Below are 24902 nucleotides of genomic sequence, written 5' to 3'. Positions count from 1 at the left end.
ACTATGGTACATGGTTCTTTTTGGATTATGGTTTTCTTTGGGTATATGCTCAGTAGTGGGATTACTGGATCATATGGTAGTTCTATTTGTAGTTTTTGAAGGAACCTCCAAACTGTTTTCCATAGTGGCTGTACCAACTTACATTCCCACCAACAGTGCAGGAGAGTTCCCTTTTCTCCACACCCTCTCCAACATTTGTTGCTTCCAGATTTTGTGATGATGGCCATTCTGATCGGTGTGAGGTGATACCTCATTGTGGCTTTGACTTGCATTTCTCTAATGATTAGTGATGTTGAGCATCTTTTCATGTGTTTGTTGGCCATCTGGATGTCTTCTTTGGAGAAATATCTACTTAGGTCTTCTTCCCATTTGTGGATTGGGTTATTTACTATATTGGTATTAAGCTGAATGAGCTGCTTGTATATTTTAGAGATTAATCCTATGTCTGTTGCTTCAATGGCAAGTATTTTCTCCCCTTCTGAGGGGTGTCTTCTTGTCTTGTTTATGGTTTCTTTCACTGTGTAAAAGCTTTTAATTTCATTAGGCCCCATTTGTTTATTCTTGATTTTATTTCCATGATTCTAGGAGGAGGGTCCAAAAGAATCTTGCTTTGATGGATGTCCTAGAGTGTTCTGCCTATGTTTTCCTCTAGGAGTTTTAGAGTGTCTGGCCTTACATGTAGGTCTTTAATCCATTTGGAGTTTATTTTTGTGTATGGTGTTAGGAAGTGTTCTAATTTCATTCTTTTACATGTAGCTTTTCAATTTTACCAGCATCACTTATTGAAGAGGCTGTCTTGTTTTCATGGTATATTTGTGCCTCCTTTGTCAAAGATAAGATGTCCATATGTGCTTGGGATTACCTCTGGGTTCTCTGTTCTATTCCATTGATCTTCCTTTCTATTTTTGTGCCAGTACCATACTGTCTTGATCACTATGGCCTTGTAGTATAGTTTGAAGTCAGGAAACCGAATTCCACCAACTCCGTCTTTCCTTCTCAAGATTGCTGTGGCTATTCAGGGTCTTATGTGTTTCCATACAAATCGTAAGATTTCTTGTTCTAGTTCTGTGAAAAATGCCTTTGGTAATTTGATAGGGATTGCATTGAACCTGTAAATTGCTTTGGGTAGTACAGTCATTTTCACTATGTTGATTCTTCCAATCCAAGAACATGGTATGTCCCTCCATCTATTTGTATCATCTTTGATTTCTTTCATCAATGTCTTATAGTTTTCTGCATACAGGTCTTTTGCTTCCTTAGGCAGGTTTATTCCTAAGTATTTTATTCTTTTTGTTGCAGTGGTAAATGGAGAGTTTCCTTAATTTCTCTTTCTGCTTTTTCATTATTAGTGTATAGAAATGCAAGAGATTTCTGTGCATTAATTTTGTATCCTGCTACTTTGCTAAGTTTAACAATTAGTGCTAGCAGTTTTCTGGTAGAATCTTTAGGGTTTTCTGTGCATAATATCATGTCATCTGCAAAGAGGGAGAACTTTACTTCTTTTCCAATTTGTATTCCTTTTATTTCATTTTCATCTCTGATTGCTGTGGCTAAAACTTCCCAAACTATATTGAATAATAATGGTGAGTGTGGGCACCCCTGTCTTGTTCCTGTTCTTAGAGGGAATGTTTTCAGTTTTTCAGCATTTAGAATGATGTTGGCTGTTGGTTTCTCATATATGGCTTTTATTATGTTGAGGTAATTTCCTTCTATGCCCATTTTCTGGAGAGTTTTTATCATAAATGGTTGTTGAATTTTGTCAAAAGCTTTTTCTGTGTCTATTGAGATGATCATATGGTTTTTATCCTTCAACTTGTTGATATATATCACATTGATTGATTTACATATATTGAAGAATCCTTGCATCCCTGGGATAAACCCCACTTGATCATGGAGTATGATCTTTTTAATGTGCTGTTGGATTCTGTTGGCTAGTATTCTGTTGAGGATTTTTGCATCTATATTCATCAGTGATATTGGCCTGTGATTTTCTTTTTTTGTGACATCTTTGCCTGGTTTTGGTATCAGGGTGATGGTGGCCTCGTAGAATGAGTTTGGGAGTGTTCCTCCTGCTATATTTTGGAAGAGTTTGAGAAGGGTAGGTGTTAGCTCTTCTCTAAATGTTTGATAGAATTTGCCTGTGAATCCATCTGGCCCTGAGCTTTTGTTCGTTGGGAGATTTTTAATCACAGTCTCAATTTCCATACTTGTGATTGGTCTATTCATATTTTCTATTTCTTTCTGGTTCAGTCTTTGAAGATTGTACTTTTCTAAGAATGTATCCATTTCATCCAGGTTGTCCATTTTATAGGCATATATTTGCTTGTAGTAGTCTTCCATGATCTTTTGTGTTTCTGCAGTGTCAGTTGTTACTTCTTCTTTTTCATTTCTAATTCTGTTGATTTGCATCTTTTCCCTTTTTTTTCCTGATGAGTCTGTCTAATGGTTTATCATTTTTTTTTATCTTCTCAAAGAACCAGCTTTTAGTTTCATGGATCTTTGCTATTGTTTTCTTCCTTTTTTTTTTCATTTATTTCTGATCTGATCTTTATGATTTCTTTCCTTCTGCTCACATTGGTTTTTTTTTGTTCTTTCTCTAATTGTTTTAGGTGTAAGTTTAAGTTGTTTATTTGATGTTTTTCTTGTTTATTGATGTAAGACTGTATTGCTATAAACTTCCCTCTTAGATCTGATTTTGCTGCATCCCATAGGTTTTGGGTTGTTGTGTTTTCAGTGTCATTTGTTTCTAGATATTTTTTGATTCCCTATTTGATTTCTTTAGTGATTTCTTAGTTGTTTAATAATGTATTGTTTAGCCTCCATGTGTTTGTATTCTTTGCAGTTTTTTTTTCCTGTACTTGATATCTAGTTTCATGGCATTGTGGTCAGAGAAGATGCTTCATATGATTTCAATTTTTTTGAATTTACTGAGGTTTGATTTGTGACCCAAGATGTGATCTATCCTGGAAAATGTTCCATGTGAACTTGAGAAGAAAGTGTATTCTGTCATTTTTGGATGGAATGTCCTATAAATATCAATTAAGTCAAGATGGTCTAATGTGTCATTTAAAGCTTGTGTGTCCTTATTTATTTTCTGTTTGGATGATCTGTCCATTGATGCAAGTGGGGTGTTAAAGTCTCATACTGTTTTTGAGTCACTGTTGATGTCCCCTTTTATGGTTATTAGCATTTGCCTTATATATTGAGGTGATCCTAAATTTGGTGCATAGATATTTACAATTGTTATATGTTCTTTTTGGATTGATCCCTTGATCATTATGTAGTATCCTTCCTTCTCTCTTGTAATAGTCTTTAAAGTCTAATTTTTCGGATATGAGTATTGCTACTCCAGCTTTCTTTGGATTTCAATTTGCATGGAATATCTTTTTCCATCCCTTTACTTATAGTCTATATGTGTCTCTTGGTTTGAAGTGGGTTTCTTGTAGGCAGCATATAGAAGGGTCTTGTTTTTGTATCCATTCAGCCAGTCTGTGTCTTTTGGTTGGAGCATTTAATCCATTAACACTTAAGGTGATTATCAACATGTGTGTTCCTATTACCATTTTCTTAATTGTTTTGGGTTTGTTTTTGTAGGTGTTTTCCTTTTCTTGTGTGTCCTACTTAGAGAAGTTCCTTTAGCATTTGTTGTAATGCTGGTTTGATGGTGCTGAATTCTCTTAATTTTTGCTTGTCTGTAAAGCTTTTGATTTCTCCCTCAAATCTGAATGAGATTCTTGCTGGGTAGAGTATTCTTGGCTGTAGGTTTTTCTCTTTCAGGACTTTCAGTATATCCTTCCATTCCCTTCTGACCTGCAGAGTTTCTGCAGAAAGATCAGCTGTTATCTTTATGGTTTTTCCCTTCTGTGTTATTTGTTGCTTTTCTCTTGCTTCTTTTAATTTTTTTTCTTTGTGTTTAACTTTCATTATTTTGATTAATATGTGCCTTGGTTTATTTCTCCTTGGGTTTATTCCATATGAGTCTCTCTGTGCTTCTTGGAGTTGAGAAATTATTTCCTTTCCCATGTTGGGGAAGTTTTCCACTATAAGCTCTTCCAATATGTTCTCAGACCCTTTCTTTTTTTTTCTTCTTCTTCTGGAATGCCTATGATTCAAATGTTGGTGTGCTTAATATTGTCACCAAAGTCTCTGAGACTGTCTTCCATTCTTTTTATCCTTTTTTCTCTTTCCTGCTTTGTGGCAGTTATTTCCCCCATTCTATTTTCCAACTCTTATTTGTTCTTCTGCCTCAGTTATTCTTCTATTTATACCATCTAGAGTACTTTTAATTTCAGTTATTTTGTTGTCCATTACTGTTTGTTTGCTCTTTATTTCTTCTGATTCCTTATTAACTGTTTCTTGTATTTTCTGTATTTTGTTGTAGAGATTTTGGATCACCTTTACTATCATTACTCTGAATTCCTTTTGAGGCAGTTTTCCTATTTCCTCTTCATTTATTTGTTCTTGTGGGTTTTTTCCTGCTCCTTTGGCTGCATGGTGTTTCCTTGTTTTCTCATTTTGTCTAATTTATAGGATTTGCTGTCTCATTTCCATATGGTGCCTAGTAGTAATTCCTTTTATTTCTGCCCTGTCACCCCTGTGGTCTGTCCAGCATCTTGAGTAGACTTCCTATTGGGGGGGGGGGGTCTGGTGTCTGCTTTCTGGTGTGTGCTATGGGTCTTTTCTCTCTGATCAGCAGGGCTGTGTCAAGTGGTATGTTTTACGATATCTGTGAGGTTAATATGGCTTTAGGTAGTCTGTGTGCTGATGGGTGTGTTTGTTTTCTTATCTTGTTTGTAGTTTGGTGTGAGGTGTCCAGCACTGGCAGTTGCAGCCAGTCGGATGAAGCCGGGTCTTAAACTCTGATACAGGGCTCTGTGAGAGTTCTCTGCAGTTAATCTTCCTTGTGTCTGAGGACTCTCTAGTAGTCTAGCATTCTGGATTCAGTGCTCCCTCCACAGAGCCTCCTACTTGACTTCTGATGGAGTAGTCCAGACTACAGAGGTTGCTTGTCCTGGCAATAGCAGGGTTTAAAGAAGACTGTCCAAGCCCCAGACTAATTGCAGAGTGTTGAGTTAAACAATTACTAAGTCAAGGAAACACATATATGTATAAGACACAAAAATACTGAATCCAATAGAACATAAGGCAGTAGAAAGACCTGTCAGAAGAACCCAGTATGCAATCAGACAATCAAAGAGAAAACCAACAGAAATTCAAAACCAAAAAAACAAAACAAACAAACAAAAAAAAAACAAAAACAAAACAACCCACACAAACACAAATCCAGGGAGATTTTGAAAGCTAGGGTCAAATATAATAAAGAGCATGAGTACCACCAGACAGATTGAAGATTCTCAGAATGAAATCAGACAGTTATACTTAGAACTAAGATAAAGACTAAACATAATAATAAAAACTAAAGCAGTGTGTCATCTGTAGAATAAAGCAAGGAAACAGAGCAGACTGATAATATTGATTATAAGTATATTAAGATAAAAGAAACTAAAAAAGGATAGAAGACAGGGCAACAGAAGAGTGTAGTGTGACTGGAAACATGAAAAGAAAAAGAAAAGAGAGAAAAAAATAGAGATGTATGAAAGATAGAGAAGGAAAGAACGTAGGAGAGAAAGTTAGCACTACAAAAACTTAGCTGGAAATAGAAATATGTAAAAAGTATAAAAATAGAAGAAAAAATAGAATAAAAGAATAAAAAATGTTATAATATGTGTAGATCCTTTGAGACTAAGATTGTAATTAATTTAAAAAAAACACACACAGACACACATAAACACATATCCAAGGAAATTCTGAAAGCTAGGATCAAATATAATAAAGAGCGAGAGTACAGTCAGACAGACTGAAAATTCCCAAAACAAAATCAGACAATTATAACCAGAACTAAGATAAAGACCAAACCTAATAATAAAAACCAAAGCAGTGTGTCATCTGGAGAATAAAGCAAGAAATCAGAGCTGAGTGATAATATTGATTATAAGTATATTAAGATAAAAGAAACTAAAAAAGGATAGAAGACAGGGCAACAGAATAGTGTAGCATGATTGGAAATATGAAAAGAAAAAGAAAAAAATAGAAATGTATAAAAGATAGAGATGAAAAAAAGGTAGGAGAGATACAGTCAGCACTACAGAAAACTTAGCTAGTAGTAGAAATATATAAAAAGGCTAAAAATAAAAATAGAAGAAAAAATAAATAAAAAATCTTATAAAACATGTAGGTCCCTTAGAACTAATATTGTATTTAATTAATAATAAAGAAAATCTAGAACTGACTCCAGAATGGACCATATCAGTGGCATTAATAATAATATTTCTGTTTCCTTGGGATCTCAGCTGTAAGTGTCCTTCTACCTGCCTTGGGCTTTTTGTATTACTCTGCGACCAGCAGAGCTTCCGTTATTGTTTGTTTGTAAGGCCAGTGTGTGGTGAGAGAGAGGATACAATAGTGGCTCCTTCCCCTGGGAGTGAGTAAGCAGTGGCACCCTGCCTGTGTTGCAGCAGCTCTGGCAGTGCCTGTTGCAGAGGGATGCCAGTGGCTCAGGCTGAGAGAGTGACTACATCCACGGCTCCTCCCCTTTGCTTGTGAGTCAGCAGCATTTAGGCATTGCCATGGCCGCCCAGCTTTCCATGGTAGGCATTCTCCGCTGTGGATTCCTTCCCTCCTGTCCTCTCACTCCATCTCCCCACTGCCAACAATGTTTCTCACCCTGAACCAGTTCTCCAGTTCCCACGTTCCAGCTCCCACACCCCCTGTTCAGCTGTGAACCCATGTCTCAGTGCGGACATGCTCAGGTGTGGTGCGGACCCTCCGTGTGTTTCTAACTCTTTCCCATCTGACATAGATCAGCTGCTTCACCCTCTTTGAACAGTCCCAAATGTCTCCCTTCTGACTCAGGGAAATTCTGCATTGAAGAAGGGGTTTCCCTCTCAGATAAGGGATGTTTCCCCTAATTAGGCAATCTCCCCTCTGCTTCAGATCCCCCCCGCCCAAGGGTGTGGAATTTATCCCTTTCCTTTCTTCTCCTCCTCTTTCTCCTTTTTTTCCCCCCTCTGTCCTACCCAGTTATGTCAGGATCTTTGCAGTCCTTTCTTGTGTCCGAGGTCATCTGCTGGTGTTCAGCTGATTCTCTGTGGGAATTATTGCATCTTTTGATGTATTCCTGATGCATCTGTGGAGAGGGATGCATTCCACATCCTTCTACTTCACTGCCATCTTTCTTCCCCCCTGTATTCATTTTACATGGTATCAAAAATGTATATAACCATCCAGTCAGAGACCCTAGTTTCACTCAGATTATTTGGTTGTTAGAAAGACTGGGACTCTAATTAACTTATGCAATAGGGAAATCTATTAAAGGTGATGGTGGTCATGGTAGGGGAGGGTCACAGAAGAAAAGAAAAGGGTAAAACCTAGATTTAGACATGAGAGGAATCAGACCACAACATAGTCTGTATAAGCTGAATTGGATGCCACCCCTAGAATCAGTGGACTCTAACCATTTTTCTTCCATCCTTGCTTCACTCTATTTAAAATTGAAGCAAAAGAACAAAACACACACACACACACACACACACACACACACACACACACACACACACACACACACACACAGAGACAGAAGGGATGGAAGGAGAGAGAAAAGGAAGGAGACAGAGAATATATAAAGAAATTAGCCTGAAAACTGTTATTGTGAGAAATAATTACAAGCAATGTATATACATTTTTGTTTCAATATATCATTTCTTTAAGAACTCACAACTCCAAAGTATTAAATGTTTAGAAAAATACATTTATTGAGATTTCACTCATATTTTTAAAATCTGATTTTCAAGCTAATAATTACTCACCAAACTTTTTTACCCACCAATCCCATAAGAACTGCCATTGCCTCATATAATTTACCCTAGATCCTAGCTCCAGTGAATAATGATACAGTGTGTCATAATCACCTTCCTCCTGACTCCTTAAAATCAAAGTCTGCTCAGAAAAGTTTGGCCCATCAGTTGTGTAAGTTCAGGGTACCAGTTCTATCTAATGGCTGAATAAATGCATTAGAATACCTTGGGTGGTTTTCCTATGGGGCTATTAAGGATGACCTGCATACACATTTTCCTTTTTCAAGCTGAGAAGTGATATGCCTTGTATAGAGAGCAGCTTTTTGTGACTAAAATATCAAGCTGAAGAGGTGGCTATCTGCAATAGGGAAATTTTCTAAGACAACTCTCTCATTGGTATTCTAATTACAAGCCAGTTAAATGACTCATCCCTAATAATTACCACTGGAACTTGGGCTAATGTAAATCAAATCTAGGGAAACTGCCTTTGATGAAGCCTACATTTCAGTGTGCTAATTTTTCAAATGTATTCAAGGTAAAAAATAACTTGTTAGAAAACATGATGTTTTAAAAAGCTTCATGAGTGCCTCTGTGAGCTTTTATCTCTTTAAGGTTATTGGTATTCTAAACATGCTAAGTAAAACAACTGTGAGTTCAACTAGGTTCATGATGAATTTGATAGTTCATATATGAGTGACATTATAATATTGAATATGCTTGGTAATACCCATGAAGTCTTTTCTAAATTGGAGTATACTTGTTGTATAATATTATATGTTACAGGTATACAATATAGTGATTCATAATTTTTAAAGATTATGCTCCATGTATAGTAGTTATAAAATATTGGCTGTATTCCATGTTTTGTACAATATATCTTTGTTGCTTATTTTATACATAATAATCTGTACCTCTTGATCCCCTACACCTATATTGCCCTGCCTCTTCCCTCTCTCCACTAGTAACCACTAGTTTGTTCTCTATATCTGTGAGTCTGCTTCTTTTTTTATATTCACTAGTTTGTTGTATTTTTCAGATTCCGTGCATAAGTGATATCCAATATGTTTTTCTCTGTCTGACTTATTTCGCTTAGCATAATACCCTCAAAGTCTGTCCATGTTTCTGCAAATGGCAAAAGTTTCATTCTTTTTTTAATGGCTGAGTAGTTATTCCATTATATGTGTGGAATACATATGGAATATATATGTAATATAGCACCTTTGTGCATTCATCTATTGATGGACCCTCAGGTTGATTCCCTAAGTGTCCATCAGCCTTGTCAATTGTAAATAATGTTGCTATGAACATTAGGGTCCATGTATCTTTTCAAATTAGTTGTTTTGTTTTTTTCAGATATATACCCAGGAGTGGGATTACTGGGTCATACAACAGCTAACTACAGTTTTCCACAGTGGCTGCACCAATTTACATTCCTACTAGCAGTGTATGAGGGTTCCCTTTTCTTCTCATCCTTGCCAACATTTGTTATTTGTGTTCTTTTTGACAATAGCTGCTCTGATAGGTTTGAGGTGGCATCTCATTGTAGTTTTGATTTGCATTTCCCTAATGTTTAGTGATGTTGATCATCTTTTCATGTGCCAATTACATAAAGTCTTTATTAAGTAAGGTATGTGGATGAATCATACTTTCTCTAATTCTGAACTTGAGCTTATATTAGATATATATGTGGTTTTGTCTCTATAGAGTGGCAATATTACAAGGCAGAAAATTTGTGGAATACTTTCATCATCATATAAAATGTGATCTCCATTCAAGGAATGGTAGTTCACAAACCCAGGTTGCTAGACCAGCAGCAAGTTGACTGAAACTGAACCAATGTAAATCATTGGTTCAGAGTGCAATGTCCATATCTTAAAGATTTGACAGAGCTTAGGTAAATGTGATATGGTGAGAGGTGGAGACAAAATTCATTTAGATCATTACAATAGTACACTCTCTCTTGGACTTTAATCTTCTTAATTCTATTACTTCATTTTTTTGTTGTTATTTCTGTCAAACTATCAATGTTTGATTTTATTTTCTCCCCAGTTAAGATTGAATTTCATGGGTCAAACAGCAGAGTATGTTTTTTTTTTTTTTTTTTTTTTTACCAATGCTATACAGTGCTTAAATTTTGTAATTCTTGTCATATTTTTTCCAGTCCACATACCCCAGGTAGTCACAACAATTTGTTTGATTTTTTTTCCATTCTCAGACCACCAAACATTATGGATAACTAGTACATAGCATTGCCAATTAACTCCACTATGTAAATTTATTCTTTAATCCCAGTGCACCCCTAAACATCAGAAATTTACTTCCAAATCACATTTCTCACAAATTATATGAAATATGTTTTTTTCTTCAGTCCCTGAATTTGTGCCCATCTATTCTTCCTCCCCTCCTGTTGGTCTGTATGAACTGTTTCTTTGTAAGGACATAACTTCCAATTATTTACACCCTCCATTTCATCAACTTTCACCCACTCAGAACGTTGTTCGTGAACTTGCCTTTTTTTTTTTTTTTTTCTGCGTTTTTACTTTCCTCACTCTCTAACAGTGGGATAGATTGAAGGCAATGATTGTGGTTTTGCCAGACAAGTGTGATACAATTGATGAGGTCATAAATTTTGAGGGCATATTCATCAGATGAGAGCAATCTAACCTGACTAAGAAGAAAGCAAGAGCATTAAAGGAATGAGAAAAATGGAACAGTGTTATGGTCAATAAATTAGAAGTCACAACTTGTTGGGGTTGACAACATTAATGAAAAAGAGACAGTAAAGTGGATATCAAAATGTGGAATCATAATTGACATTAGAAATGATGTGTAACACTTAGTGGCAAAGTCAGGAATCTGAAAAAGGATGAAGTTTATGGTTGAAGAGGGGTGAAGACTAGAGCATTGTAAGATAAATATATCAAAGAAATGAAAGGCCATGACACTTAAGGGACTGAACAAGGGTATATTGAAATTACCAAGACTTAGATCAGGATAATGTTAGAGACAAGGATGACTCTTCAAGGAATGGCAAAGTGTTTTATAGATGATAACAATTGGAAGGAGTAAGATATTATACTCTAATATTACAAACTTCATGGGAAGAGTGGTATTTTGCTAGGAAGAGTGAATATCAATCTGGAAGCATCCATAAGAAATAAAAGTATCTTTCTTACCTACACATCAAAGGTAGACAAATATGACAAAGAAAATAGTCACAATTGAAATAGATACAGAAGAAAGTCCTCAGGTAGTCAGGTTTCAGATAAAGCTTATAGGGAATTTTGCAGATAACAGATGGTGAGTCCCTGATTAGACCATATAAAGACTTTTAAAATAATAATAATAGCATAAGAATGAAAAAACATATAAAGGAGCTCTCCAAAGATAGAGAAAATTGTGGGATTGTGTTATGGTTATACATTGGCATAAGAAGCTGATGAAACTGTAGATATACCCTGCTAGTGTCACTACTGGTTTTACTTAGACAAGCTCATATGTAATTTGATTATCATATTTTACCTTAGATAATGCAATCCATTTTATGACTATTGATGGCAACACTAATTTCTTTAAAAAGATACCTGTGACTTCTGATTTTCATTCCAACATGGAGAGATTAGAACTCATCACTAGGTCTTTAAATAACAACATTCTGAACACACTGAAAATCAATGACTTTTCTTGGGCTCCTCAGAGAAATTCTATTTCAAGGCAAGCCAAAATTCTGAGTAAAAAGTAAACTCAACCAAACCAGAATCTATATCCAGCAGTATTATTCTTCAAAAGTGAAGGGAAATAAAGGTGTTTTCAAACACTGAGGGAATTCAACACAAGTGGCTCTTTTCTACAAGAAATGTTAAAGTTCTTCAGGTAGGAGGTAAGTGATACAGAGATATAGGTCAGAAACATATTTACATAAAAAAGAACATTAGTAGCAAAATGCCTTTTATTATTATTTATTTACAATTGAAGTAAAAGAAAAAAGTCTTTTCCAGGTAGTAATATTAAAATCATATTGGGTAAGTGAAATGAGTGGTGTCAAGGTCAAAAAGAATGGAAGAAGAAATTTGGAAGGCTGTTATAAGTCCTGTGCTACATATAAAGTAAAATAATGTTATGTGAAAGTAGACCTGTATTAGTTAAAAATTCATATTGAAAATACTAGGGCAAACAGCACAAAAGCATAAAAATGGGTATAATTCATGTGCTAAGAGAGAAGATAAAACAAAATCACATAAAGTGTTCATTTGAAACCATTTAAGGCAGAAAAAAGGGAGCAAAAAAGAAAATCACTTCACAAATTGAAAATATTTACAAACATGGTAGACATTAATCCAACTATATTAACAACCACTTTAAATGTGACCTACCTACATACAGCAAATAAAAAACAGTGATTGTCAGCATAGATGAAAGAGCAAACTAAAGGTACCCACTTACTTCTTTTGTTTTTAATTTATTATTATAGTATAGTTGATTTATAATATTAGTTTCAGGTGTATAACATAATAATTTAATTTTTTAATAGATTATACTTCATTTAAAGGTTTTATAAAATATTGGCTATATTCCCTGTGCTGTATAATATGTGATGGTGTCTTATTTGCTCTATACATAGTAACTTTGCCTCTTAATTTCTTACCTTTATCTTGCCCCTTCAAACATCCTGCTCCCAACTGGTAACCACTACATTGTTCTGTGAGTCAGTTTTGTAATATTCATTCATTTTATTGTTTAGATTCCACATTTAAGTGATATGTACAATATTTGTCTTTCTTTGTGTGACTTATTTCACTAAGCATAATACCCTTCAGAGCCACCCATGATGTTGCAAAGAGGAAAATTTTGTTCTTCTTTATGACTAATATTCTATTGTGTGTGCATGTGCAAATCTGTGTGTATGTGTGAGTGCATGTATACCAATTCTTTATCCATTCATCTGTTGATGGACATTTAGGTTGCTTCCATATCTTGGCTATTATAAATAATACTGCTATGAACATTGGGGTACATGTATGTTTCCGAATTAGTGTTTACATTTTCTTCATATGTATTTCCAGGAGTGGAATTGCTGGATCATATGGCTGTTCTATTTTTAGTCTTTTTAGGAAGCTCTGTACTGTTTTCTGTGATGGATGTATCAATTCATCTTTCCACCAAAAGTGTACTAGGGTACCCTCTTCTCCGCATACTCCTAAAAGTTTGTTATTTATAGTCTTTTTGACAGTAGCCCTTTTGACAGATGTGAGGTTATATCTCATTGTGGTTTTGATTTGCATTTGTCTGATGATTAGAGATGCTGAGCATCTTTTCATGTGCCTGTTGGCCATCTGTATGCCTTCTTTGGAAAAATGTCTATTCCAGTCTTTTGCCTATTTTTAATTGGGTTGTTTTTGTATAATGAATTGTATGAGCTATTCATATACTTTGGATATTAACCCTTTATTGGATACATCACTTGCAAATATTTTCTCTCCTTTAATTTGTTTTCTTTTCATTTTGTCAATGATTTCCTTTGTCATGCAAGGACTTTTGAGTTAAATTATGTCCCATTTGTTTATTTTTGCTTTTGTTACCATAGCCTGAACAGACAAGTAACCCCCCTCACCCCCTGTTAAATTGCTATGACTTACATCAAAGAGTGTTCTGCCTATGTTTTCTTCTAGGATTTTTATAGTTTTAGGTCTTACATATAGTTCTTTAATACATTTTGAGTTCATTTCTGTATGTGATGGGAGAAAATATTCTAATGTCATTATTTTATATGTAGCTTTTCAGTTTTCCAAGCACTGCTTATTGAAGAGACTCTCTTTTTCCTGTTGTATATTTTTGCCTCCATTGGCACAGATTAATTGACCATATGTACCTACATTTATTTCTGGGCTCTCTATTCTGTTCCATTGATCCCTTTGTCTCCTTTTGTGCTAGTACCATACTGTTTTGATGACTATAGCTTTTCAGTACATTCTGAAGTAAGGGAGTGTGATACCACTAGCTTTGTTCTTTTTTTCTCAAGAATGCTTTGGCTATATGGGGTCTTTTTTGGTTCCATATAAATGTGAAGGTTATTTGTTCTAGTTCTGTGAAAAAAATAATGGGAAATTTGATGGGGATTGCATTAAAACTGTATATTGCTTTGGGTAGTACATACATTTTTAAAATATTAATTCTTCCAATCCATGAAAACAAGACATCTTTCCATTTTTCTGTATCATCTTCAGTTTCCTTCATCAATGATTCATATTTTTCAAAGTCAAGGTCTTTCATCTCTTTAGTTAGGTTTATTCCTGGTATTTCATTCTTTTCAATTTGATTTTAAATGGGACTGTTTTCTCACTTTCTCTTTCTGATAGTTCATTATTTGTCTATAGAAAAGCCACATATTTCTATATATTAATCTTATATCCTGCAACTTTGTTGAATTCATTTATTAGTTCTAATAGTTTTTGTGTGGACACTGAAATTTTTTGTATATAGTATCATGTCATCTGCAAATAGTGACAGTTTTACTTCTTTCATTCCAATTTGGTTGCTTTTTTATTATTTTTTTCCTGGTCTGATTGCTGTGGTTTTGACATTGAATATTATGCTAAATAGATGTATTGAGAGTAGGCATCCTTGTCTTTTTCCTGAGTTTAGAGGAAAAGCTTTCAGTTTTTTTACCATTGGATTTGAGATTAGTTGTGCGTTTGTCTTAAATGGCCTATTATTTTGAGATATTTTCCCTCTGTACCAACTTTGATGATATATTTTTATAATCAGTGGATGTTGCATTTTGTCACCTTTTTTCTGCATCTATTGAGATGATCATGATTTCTATTTTTCTATTTCATTTTGTTAATATGGTGTATCACATTGATTGATCTGCAGGCATTGAACCATCCTTGCATCCCAGGAATAAATCCCACTGATCATAGTGTATGATACTTTTTTACATACAGTTGTATTCTGTTTGCTAATATTTTGTTAAAGATTTTTGCTTGTATATTCATCAGAGATATTGGTGTGTAATTTTCTTTTTATTTTTCTGTAGTATCTGTGTCTAGTTTTGCTATCAGGGCAATGGTGGCTTCATAAAATAAATTTGGAGTGTTCTGTCCTCTTCCATTTTTTTGAAATAGTTTAAAAAGGATGATGGGTAATAGCTCTTCTTTATATGTTTGGTAGAATTTTCCTGTGAAGTCATCTAGTCCTGGACTTTGGTTTGCTGGGAGTATTTTGATGACTGATTCAATTTTACCACTGATTGGTCTGTTAAGATTATCTTTTTTTCCTGATTCAGTTTCAGAAGGTTGTATGTTTCTAGGAATTTATCCATTCTTTAATTTTTTTATTTATTTATCTTTTTTCATTTTATTGCTTTACACACTTGTACCAGCTTATGAGGTATTTATACACATTTCCCATATCCCCTCTCTCCCGTGACTCCCCCCATCCTCCCCATGATGGCCCTCTAAGGCATCACACATCATCAAGTTGATCTCCCTTTGTTATACAGCAACTTCCCACTAGCTATCTACTTTACAGTTGGTAGTATATATATGTATATGCAGATGCAGAGAATGGACTGGAGGATACAGGGTTGGGGGGGCAGGGGGCAAAGGGGAAGATGGGATGATGTGAAAGAGTAGCATAGACATATATATCCATTCTTTTAGGTTGTCCAATTTATTGGCATATAACCCTTCACCATATTCCTTTATGATTTTTTTGTATCTCTGTGATATTAGTTGTAATTTCTCCTCTTCCATTTCTTATTCTGTTTCTTGGTGTCTTCTCTTTTTATATCTTAAAGACCAGAGCTAAAGGCTTAACAATTTTGTTTATCTTTTATAAAAACATCTCTTGGTTTCATTGATCTTTCCTATTGTTTTTTCAGTCTCTATTTTATTTATTTCCACACTGATCTTTTTTTCCCTTCCTTCAGCTGACTTTGGGCTTTGTTTGTACTTCCTTTTCTAATTCCTTTCAATGATAGTTTAGATTGTTTGAGATTTTTGGTTTCTTGAGGTTGGCCTGTATCACTGTTAATTTCCCTCTTAGAACAGCTTTTGCTGCATCCCATAGATTTTGAAAAGTTTTGTTTTCATTTTCAACTGTCTCATAGTATTTTCGGATTTCCTCTTTGATTTCTTCATTGACCCACTGGTTTCTTAGTAGCATGTTGTTTAAGCTCCACATGTTTGTATTTTTCCCATTTTCTTTCTGTAATTGATTTCTAGTTTCATACCATTATGGTTGGTAAAGATGCTTCATGTAACTTCTATCCTCTTAAATTTGTTGAGACTTGTTTTGTGGCCTACTATGTGATATATCCTGGAGAACATTCCATGTGCACTTGAAAAGACAACTCTGCTGTTTTGGGATGGAATATTCTGCAGATATTTATTAAGTCCTACTGCTTAATGCATCTTTTAAGGCCACTTTTTCCTTGATTTTCTGTGTGAGTAATCTTTACATTGATGTAAGTGATTTGTTAATGTTAATAGAAGAACATTTATGTGCTCCTATTTTAGGCCCATATATATTAATGTTATATCTTCTTTTGTATTGATCCTTTTATCATTATATAATGCCCTTCTTTGTCTTTTACTGTAAACTTTGTTTTAATGTCTGTTTGTCATTATGAGTATTGCTGCCCTGGTTTTCTTTTTTCATTTGCTTGGAATGTCTTTTTCTGTCCACTAACTTTCAGTCTGTGTGTGTCTTTAGCTCTGAATTAAGTCTCTTGTAGGCAGCACATATATATATTTTTAAAAACTAATTAACAACCCTACATCTTTTGATTGGAACATTTAGTCCATTGACATTTAAGTGATTATTGATAGGTATGTACTTATTGCCATTTTATAACTCATTTTCTGGTTCATTTTATAGCTCTTCTCTGTTAATTTCTTCTTTTGGTTTCTTCCCCTATGGTTTGATGATTTTCTTTAATATTACACATGTGTTCTTTCAGTTTTTGTGCATCTGTTGTAGGTTTTTGATTTGTGTTTACCATATTGTTTGTATATGTCAACCTATAAATGTATCTACTTATTTTAAACTGATAGTCATTTAAGTTCAAACAAATTCTAAAAGATCCACATTTTTTACTTTCTTCCCCATGTTTTGTGGTTTTGTTATTGTATTTTACATCTTTGTGTTTTTCTATTAACTGTTTATTGTAGTTATAGTTGATTTTATGCTTTTTTGTCTTTTAATTGTTGCACTAGCTTATTTAAGTGGTTGATCCACAGCCTTTACTATATACTTGCCTTTACTAGTGAAATTTTTCCTTTTTTGTAAATTCTTACTTTTTGTGTTAGTCTTTTAGTTTCCACTTAAGTAAGACATTTTAACACTTCTTGTAAGGTCAGTTTAGTATTGATGAACTCTCTTAGTTTTTGCTTGACAAAGAAGTCTTTTATCTCTTTAATTCTGAGTGATAACCTTGCTTTATCCTAGGTCATATGTTTTCCCTTTCAGCACTTTAAAAATGTCATGCCACTCTCTTTTGGCCTGTACATTTTCTGCAGAAAAATGAGCTAAGAGCCTTATGAGGGTTCCCTTGTATGAGACTCTGTTTTTCTCTTGCTGCCATTAAAATCCTTTCTTTATCTTTAGCTTTTTCCATTTTAATTATGATATGTCTTGGTGTGAATCTCTTTGGGTACATCTTGATTGGGACTCTGTGATTCCTGTACCTGGAAATTTGTTTCTTTCTTCAGCTTAAGGTAGTTTTCAGCTGTAAGTTCATCAAATATATTTCCAATACGTTTTTGTACCTCTTCTCTTTCTTCTCTTTCTGGGACCCCGATAATGCAAGTTAGTACATTTGATGTTTCATTTTTTTTTAAATTTGTTTTCTTTTTGGCATTCTGATTGGATGATTTTCATTATTCTATTTTCCAGATCACTTATTCATTCTTCTGAGTCACCTTCTGAGTCTGCTGTTAATAGCCTCTAATGTATTTTTCATTTCAATTATTGTATTCTTCAGCTCTCAGTCTCTAGTTCTTCCTTCTCCTTGTTAAAATTCTCACTGTGTTCATCTATTCTTTTCCCAAGTTCAGTTAGTATTCTTATTACTATTGCTTTGAACTCTTTATCTGATAAATTATTTATCTCTGTTTTATTAGGGTTTTTTTCAGGGTTTTTCTTTTGTTGTTGTTCTTTCATTTGAAACATATTCCTCTATTATCTCTTATTAAATTTATCTGTCTCTATGAAATCAGGTGAAACAGTTACCTATACTAGTCTTGAAGGAACGTCCTTGGGTGGGATCATCCTTATGCAGTCAGTATGTGCCCAGTGGTCTTGGTAGGAAAGCTGGAACTGAAGTAAACATGAGTCACATCTTCCCCTGGGGTGTGCTGGCAGGTATTATCCTTAGTCAGAGGTGAACTGGGGATGGAGGATCTAGAGCCAGAGCCAGGTGTGATCTAGGGCTTCTCCAGTGCTCAACACCAGTCATCACCCGATTGGGTATGAGTTCAGTGCCCAATGTGCTGAAGAAAAATCTCTTAGATTTTGGCTTAAGCTGGTTTTGTTTCTTCTAAGTGTATGCACTCTTGTTGACAACAGCAGCCTCCACCCTAGTGGAGAGCAGAACTGGAGCAAGAGGGGCTGAAGCAGTGTCCTGTGCAGGCTGGGGTTGTGTGCTAGGATGGTTCATCAAGCCAGTCAGAGCCACAGGCAGTTTTCAAACTGCTGCCTCTGTGCATGCTGATAATGTTTTCCTTCACCTTGTCCAGAGGCAGGGTTTGGTCCAAGCAAGCTCAGTTCCCTTTAAGGGTGCACACTCTCCTTGACAACAGCACTCCTATCTCAGAGGAGAGTAGTGCCAGAGAATAGGGGCTAGACAGGCACCCAGTGCCAGCTAGGGTGCTTGATGGGATTGTCGCAGGAAACTGGCCAGAGCCCCCTGCACTTTTCAATATGTTTCCTCCATCCTGTTCCTGGGAGGAAGTAAACATGTACATGCACTCTTCACAGAGTCTTGGTTTCTTACAGACTTTTGGTAAGTTCCACTAGTTTTCAAACCACCTCTGGGGATTCATCTTCCTGGTATTAGACCCCAGGGCTGGGGTAACCAATATGTGACTCAACCCCTCACTTTTCAGAGAAGATCCTCAAACGCATGATAGTCCCCTTGTCATCTGTGTCCCCTACTACGGCCACAGGTCCTGACCCTATTGCTTTTCTTCCCTTCCTACCTGACTCCATGTGAATATTTGTTTACAGTCTTGGTTATACAAAAGCCTTTATGCCAGTATCCAAGTTGATTTTAGCAAGAGTTGTTTTACTGTAGATATATTTTGATGTGTTTATGGGGGGAGGTGAGCTCAGTGTCCCCATACTCAACTCTAAAAAAATAATTAAAAATGAAAAACTATCTTAACAGACACCTCACCAAAGGAGATGAACAAATGACAAATAAGCACATAAAAAGATGCTCAGGATAATGTCATTATGCAAATACCAGTACACAACTATTAGAATGACTAAAATCCAAGTCATCTGACAATACCAAACATTGTTAAGAAAATTTCATTCATTGCTGGTGGGATACAATATAGTACTATTACTTTGAAAGACAACTTTGCAGTTTCTTATAAAAGTAAAGATAATCTTTACTATAAGATTCAGCAATCACAATTCTAAGTATTTACCCAACTGATTAAAAATTATCTGTACATAAATATGTACACAAATATTCACAGCAGGTTATTAATAATTGCTCAAAGCTGGAAACAATTAAAATTTCCTTCAGTAGGTGAATGGATAAACTATGGAATATTTAGAGATTAAAATATTATGAAGCGATAAAAAGAGACAAATTATCAAGCCACAAAAATGCATGGATGAATTTAAAATGCATATTTCTAAGTAAGAGAATAAATTATGAAATATCTACATACTGTGTGATTCCCAGCATATACCATTCTGCAAAGTTAATAACTATATAGATATTATATCAGTGGTTTTCAGGCGTGTGTGCCTGCGTGTATGCACATGTAGTGAGGGTTGCAATGATAGAGACCAGGAGGATGGAACAGGTGAAATACGGGGAAATTTATAAGGGTAATCGGATTGTTCTTTTTGATAGTGGTAATGGTGAATACAAGACATAGATTTGTAAAAATCCCTAGAACTCTTTACTCCACAAAGAGTAATCATTCATAAATGAAAATTTAATAAAAATCATTTATGAGGTCAGAATATCCAAGAGTGGAATTCAGAATATGACAAAGGATCTAAATGTTTTAAAATTATATGAAACACCCTTAGTGAAGGGAGCAGGGAAATAAGGTGCTGACCTTTTTGACTTGGGAAATGAATGGAGTCTGTTAGACTAATCACAAAAGGAACTGTGCATAAGCACTGTATTCTAGTTGACAAAGTTGTGTCCCATAGGGCACAGGTTAACAATTCTGAAACTCCTACACATGTATACTGGAATTGAATACTTAATTAAATGACTCATGAATGGCTGGAGCCAGGAGTATCACTGTAGATGTGGGAAATTACAGATAAGCAAGGGAAGGAGGTTAGAATGATCCACATGGTAACAGATCAGAGTTAGAGGTATCAGTATGAACCTATGTGTAGCTTAACATAGGCACAGATGATTACATATTGAAATGTTTATATATATGTGTCTGTACACAGGTTAGATTTCATACATGTGTCTTCCTGCTGGCCAGCTGAGAGGACATAAAGACAGTGGCACCCCAGTAGTAATGAGCACAATGAACATTCAGCTATTGGTTTCTAGTGCCATTCTCTCATTAAAGGAACCAGAGATCCTTGGAACATTGGCAAATTCTAGGACTGGGGCAACAAATAAGCAAGATGAATCTAGATCATCTTGTGCCAGAAAGTAAGAAAGTGTTCAGATAAAAAGAAGGGAGGAGATAATGTTATAAGCATACTTCAGGCACATGGAAGAGTTTGAACTGCTAAGGATGGAACAATTTGAACAAAATAGAGGGGGGGGAGAGAAGAGAAAAACTAAGTTTGATTATAACCCATAGCATAAAATGAATACTCCCTACTGATATAAATAAATCATTGAATAAATAAATAAATGGAAGGGAATTTATTCCCTTCCATTTATCTCCTGTGCAAAAGACTTCCAAATGATTTATGTAGACATCTCACTCTTACAGAGATGAAGCATAACCCTCCATTCCTTAAGTGTGAGATGCTCATTGTGCCTTCTTTCCAAAGAGTACAATATGAAAAAATGGAAAGTTTAGGGTGGAGAAATCTAAAACTAATACTACCTCAGCTAGGTGACCAAATTTAATATCAATAGTGATAGTTCACATAGACAGTATGTACCTTGGTAGGATGTCACAAGAACAGCAGTTTATCTTTCTACAGCCATCCTCACAAAAACCCAGCTTAATCATGAAAAATATGAGATAAATCCCAGTAAAGAGACATTCTAAAAATCTGACCAAAATACCTCAAGATTCAAGGACATCAGAACAAGGAATGTCTGAGAAATTGTCCCAGTCGAAAGGAAATTAAGGAGACAATATAACTAAATGTAATATGGGATCATGCATGAGATTCTGGAACAGATAAAATATAATAGATAGAAACTAAGGAAATCTGAATAAACCATGGACTTTAAAAATAATAAGGTACAAATATTGGTTCATCAGTTGTGAAAAATACATATTATTGTGAGATGTTAACAATAAGAAAAACTGGGTATGGAGTATATGGAAATTCTCTGTATTAGCCACACAATTTTTCTTAAAATTTAAAGATACTCTAAAATAAAAAGTTTATATAAATGCATATGTACAACACAATAACTTATAAATAAAATACATAAATAAGAAAAAAAAACAGTAAAATGAAGCCTGGGATTTTGTAGATAGATTGTAGGTAGAAAATACATGCTACAAAGAGTCCTGGGAAATTATTGCATATGATGGTCTTGAACTTACTAAAGGCCAATGCAAAGTAGAGAAACTAATTATGTGATAATAAGAATTATAGCTACTATTAATCTTAAGGAAAAAAAGTAAACAGTTTTCTCTAGAGAAGCAAGAGTTTCTTTATGATTCCATACTTGAGTCATATATTTTCTAGGCTGCAAGGAATTTTTAGCAAAAATTTATTGAGCAAAATTCTGTCCATTTAAAAATCAAAAGAAAAGACAGTGAATGAAACACATAACCATTTAAGTATAAAATATGGCATCTATTTCTGTCACATGTTTTTGCCATTCTCCAAACCCTTTCCCGTTAGGCACTGCATTTCATGAAGAGGTAACCATGCACATATATTCTTCATGACATGTGTCCAGTGCCCAGCAAAGTTTTTGGCATGCAATCAGCCCTTCATAAATATTTGCTGAACAAATACATTAATGAATGAATGAATGAGGTGTGACCCAAGGGCTCCTTATTTCACATTTCATTCCTTAATCTCTAATATTTTCCACTATTACCTTTATTATACTATACTAAGTTCCCACTTTAGACATATTTCTATTTGTAAACATTTTTATTCTAGCTTGCAACATAGGCCATTGGTCAGTTATATTTGATTTTAAATAGTCTCCCTAGGACTTTCAGATATTATTTATGATGAATTTAATACCTTTCTATGCAGATATAGTTTTGGCATATTCACATCATGATTCGAATTTAATTGGTAGTTAAAATGCAAAAACTTGAGTTTAGAAAGAAAAATCTTGACTCACACTTTAAATAATGAATTTTCAAATCTTAGAATTTTCAAAAATTTAGAGAGCATTCATGTCTACATTACAAAACTGCCCAAGTGTTTCATATGGCAAGATACACAGGATAGAACCAGAATCTTTCTTATTCCCAATGCTGAGAACAATGCATTATATACAGAAGTTATCTAAAACAATAATTGGGTAATTTTAATAAATTTCTAAAATTTAGATTCCAAAAGTTCCTCATTTGTAGAAAAGCAGGTTAATAATTTTAAAATAATAATTTTCTTTGAAAAATATAAATGTAAATCTACAAAATGATAGATTTTCAAATGCCAAATATAATAATTTTGGAAGTCTATTTTGAGTTTACACTCATGTCTTTAAAACTTTCAACATAGAAATTCAACCAGCTTTCAAATGGCTAAAAAATTTCAAACCAGAAAAAAATATTTCATTAGTTAAATTGACCTTCCATCAACGCAGTAGTTCTTTGTTGTGACTGAGGGACAAATATCTTCAAAATCCAAATTGATGTTTATACTACATTTCCAATCTCCATTTTATGAATAATATTTAATAGTGAGTCTCTTAAATCAGAAATAAAACTGTGTATTCCTCAGGTTTTGCTCAGTACAATATTTTCAATCAACTTTTGAAATTTTTGACTCTGCACATCCTCAAAATGCTGCATGACTATTTTTGACTACCTAAAGAAGTCGGAAAAAAACCAAAAACAAACAACTAGGCACAAAATACTCTCTTGAATTTAGTACTTTGATCCGTACAGTCTTTTACATATTCTTTCACATAATTTCTTGTGCGTCATTGCCAAACAAGCTCTTTTGTTGATTTGGTTTGTTTTTGGTGACTTCAATTTATGGCAAACAAGATGTAGCCTTGAAGCTTTAAGTCCAACTGTTTCCAGACATTGTTATCTGGGCATACAGCCACTGTAATGCCAGAGTTCCTGAATGAATACAGAAGTATTGACTAGCTTTCCATACCCACAAACACATCCACAGGGTCCTATCTGATAGTGTTGAAAGGTAGTCCCTTTTTCCCTCACATTTCTTTGGTACAGTATTTTCAATTTTCTGAATTCTATTATTCAGAATCTACTGAATTAAGCTATCTCAATTGTCAAATTTAAGGGTGTTATTTATTTATTTTTTTAAAAAGAGCACACTAGGGAACAGAGACTTTTGTATATAAAAACAGAATAGAATCATCAAATATTTAGTCAGTGTTATGTGCTTTAAGCAAGTAATTAATGTAAATAGTAATTGCTCATTGGAGATTTTGTAAAAACTCTGGGCACATTCAAGGGTTAAATGGGCAAACAAGACAGCTAATGCTATTTTCATATTTGTCATACAAATATGAAAACATGTTGTAAACATATTAATTTCATTAATATGAAAACATATTAAGTAAACATAGGAATGTTTACTTAATAATAGGAATAACACCACTTACCAGTCTATGTGTTTTCTAAATATTCAACAAAAACCTACATAACTTTTTGAAGAGAATATGTTACTATTATTTTAAAGATAGATAGGGAAATTGAGCACAATGTAAGTTGCCTCGTATCAAACTGATACTAATTCACAGATCTAAGCTTAAAATCCAGATAGTTCTGCTCCAGGGACCATGCTCTAAACACTACATTATATTGTTCCTCCACAGTGAACAAGCCATTAGCTGACTTTGAAAAAAAAAATATGCAACTATTGTTTGTTTATATTGAAATTATGGCCAACTGATGTAAATTCTGTCATGAAACTAATTTGAAATATGCTACTCTAACATGGCAGTCATATGAAGAAATCAGCCAGAATTTATATGGATTTTGAAGAAGATATAATTTTACTGGGCAGTTACAAGAAAAGTTTTTTTTAAGGGTTTGGGGAGAAGGGAAATAAAAGTTGGGATTGAACTTATGGCTTGGCACCAAAACCATGTGCAAATCAATTTGTGACCTTGACAAAATTAAAACTTCTTTGATTGTCACTTTGTTCTTAGGGATAAACCCATTAAAATCAAATAAAAAGGCATTAAACCCAGCTGTCAACATTATTTGCATGCTTCTAATTATGAGCAGAGGAATTGTTATAATAAATGTAACCCTTTTTATGGTGTTCCAGACTAACTAAAAAATGTCATCCAAGTCTTATGTAAAAAAATGCATGTATATATAGTCCTATACAACTGAGATAGTAAGCCTAAGTTTTGCAAATATTAACAAAATGTTGATTCAAATAGTTAAAATGGTACAAAACAATTATATTCTTCTTTCTATTAATGGCTAGTTGTTTTAGTTTGGACATTGACTTTAGATATCACTTTAG

The sequence above is a fragment of the Hippopotamus amphibius genome, chromosome 10, assembly GCF_030028045.1.
Source record: "Hippopotamus amphibius kiboko isolate mHipAmp2 chromosome 10, mHipAmp2.hap2, whole genome shotgun sequence".
In the NCBI taxonomy this organism is placed as follows: domain Eukaryota; kingdom Metazoa; phylum Chordata; class Mammalia; order Artiodactyla; family Hippopotamidae; genus Hippopotamus; species Hippopotamus amphibius.
Note: the sequence above shows the minus strand (reverse complement) of the source record.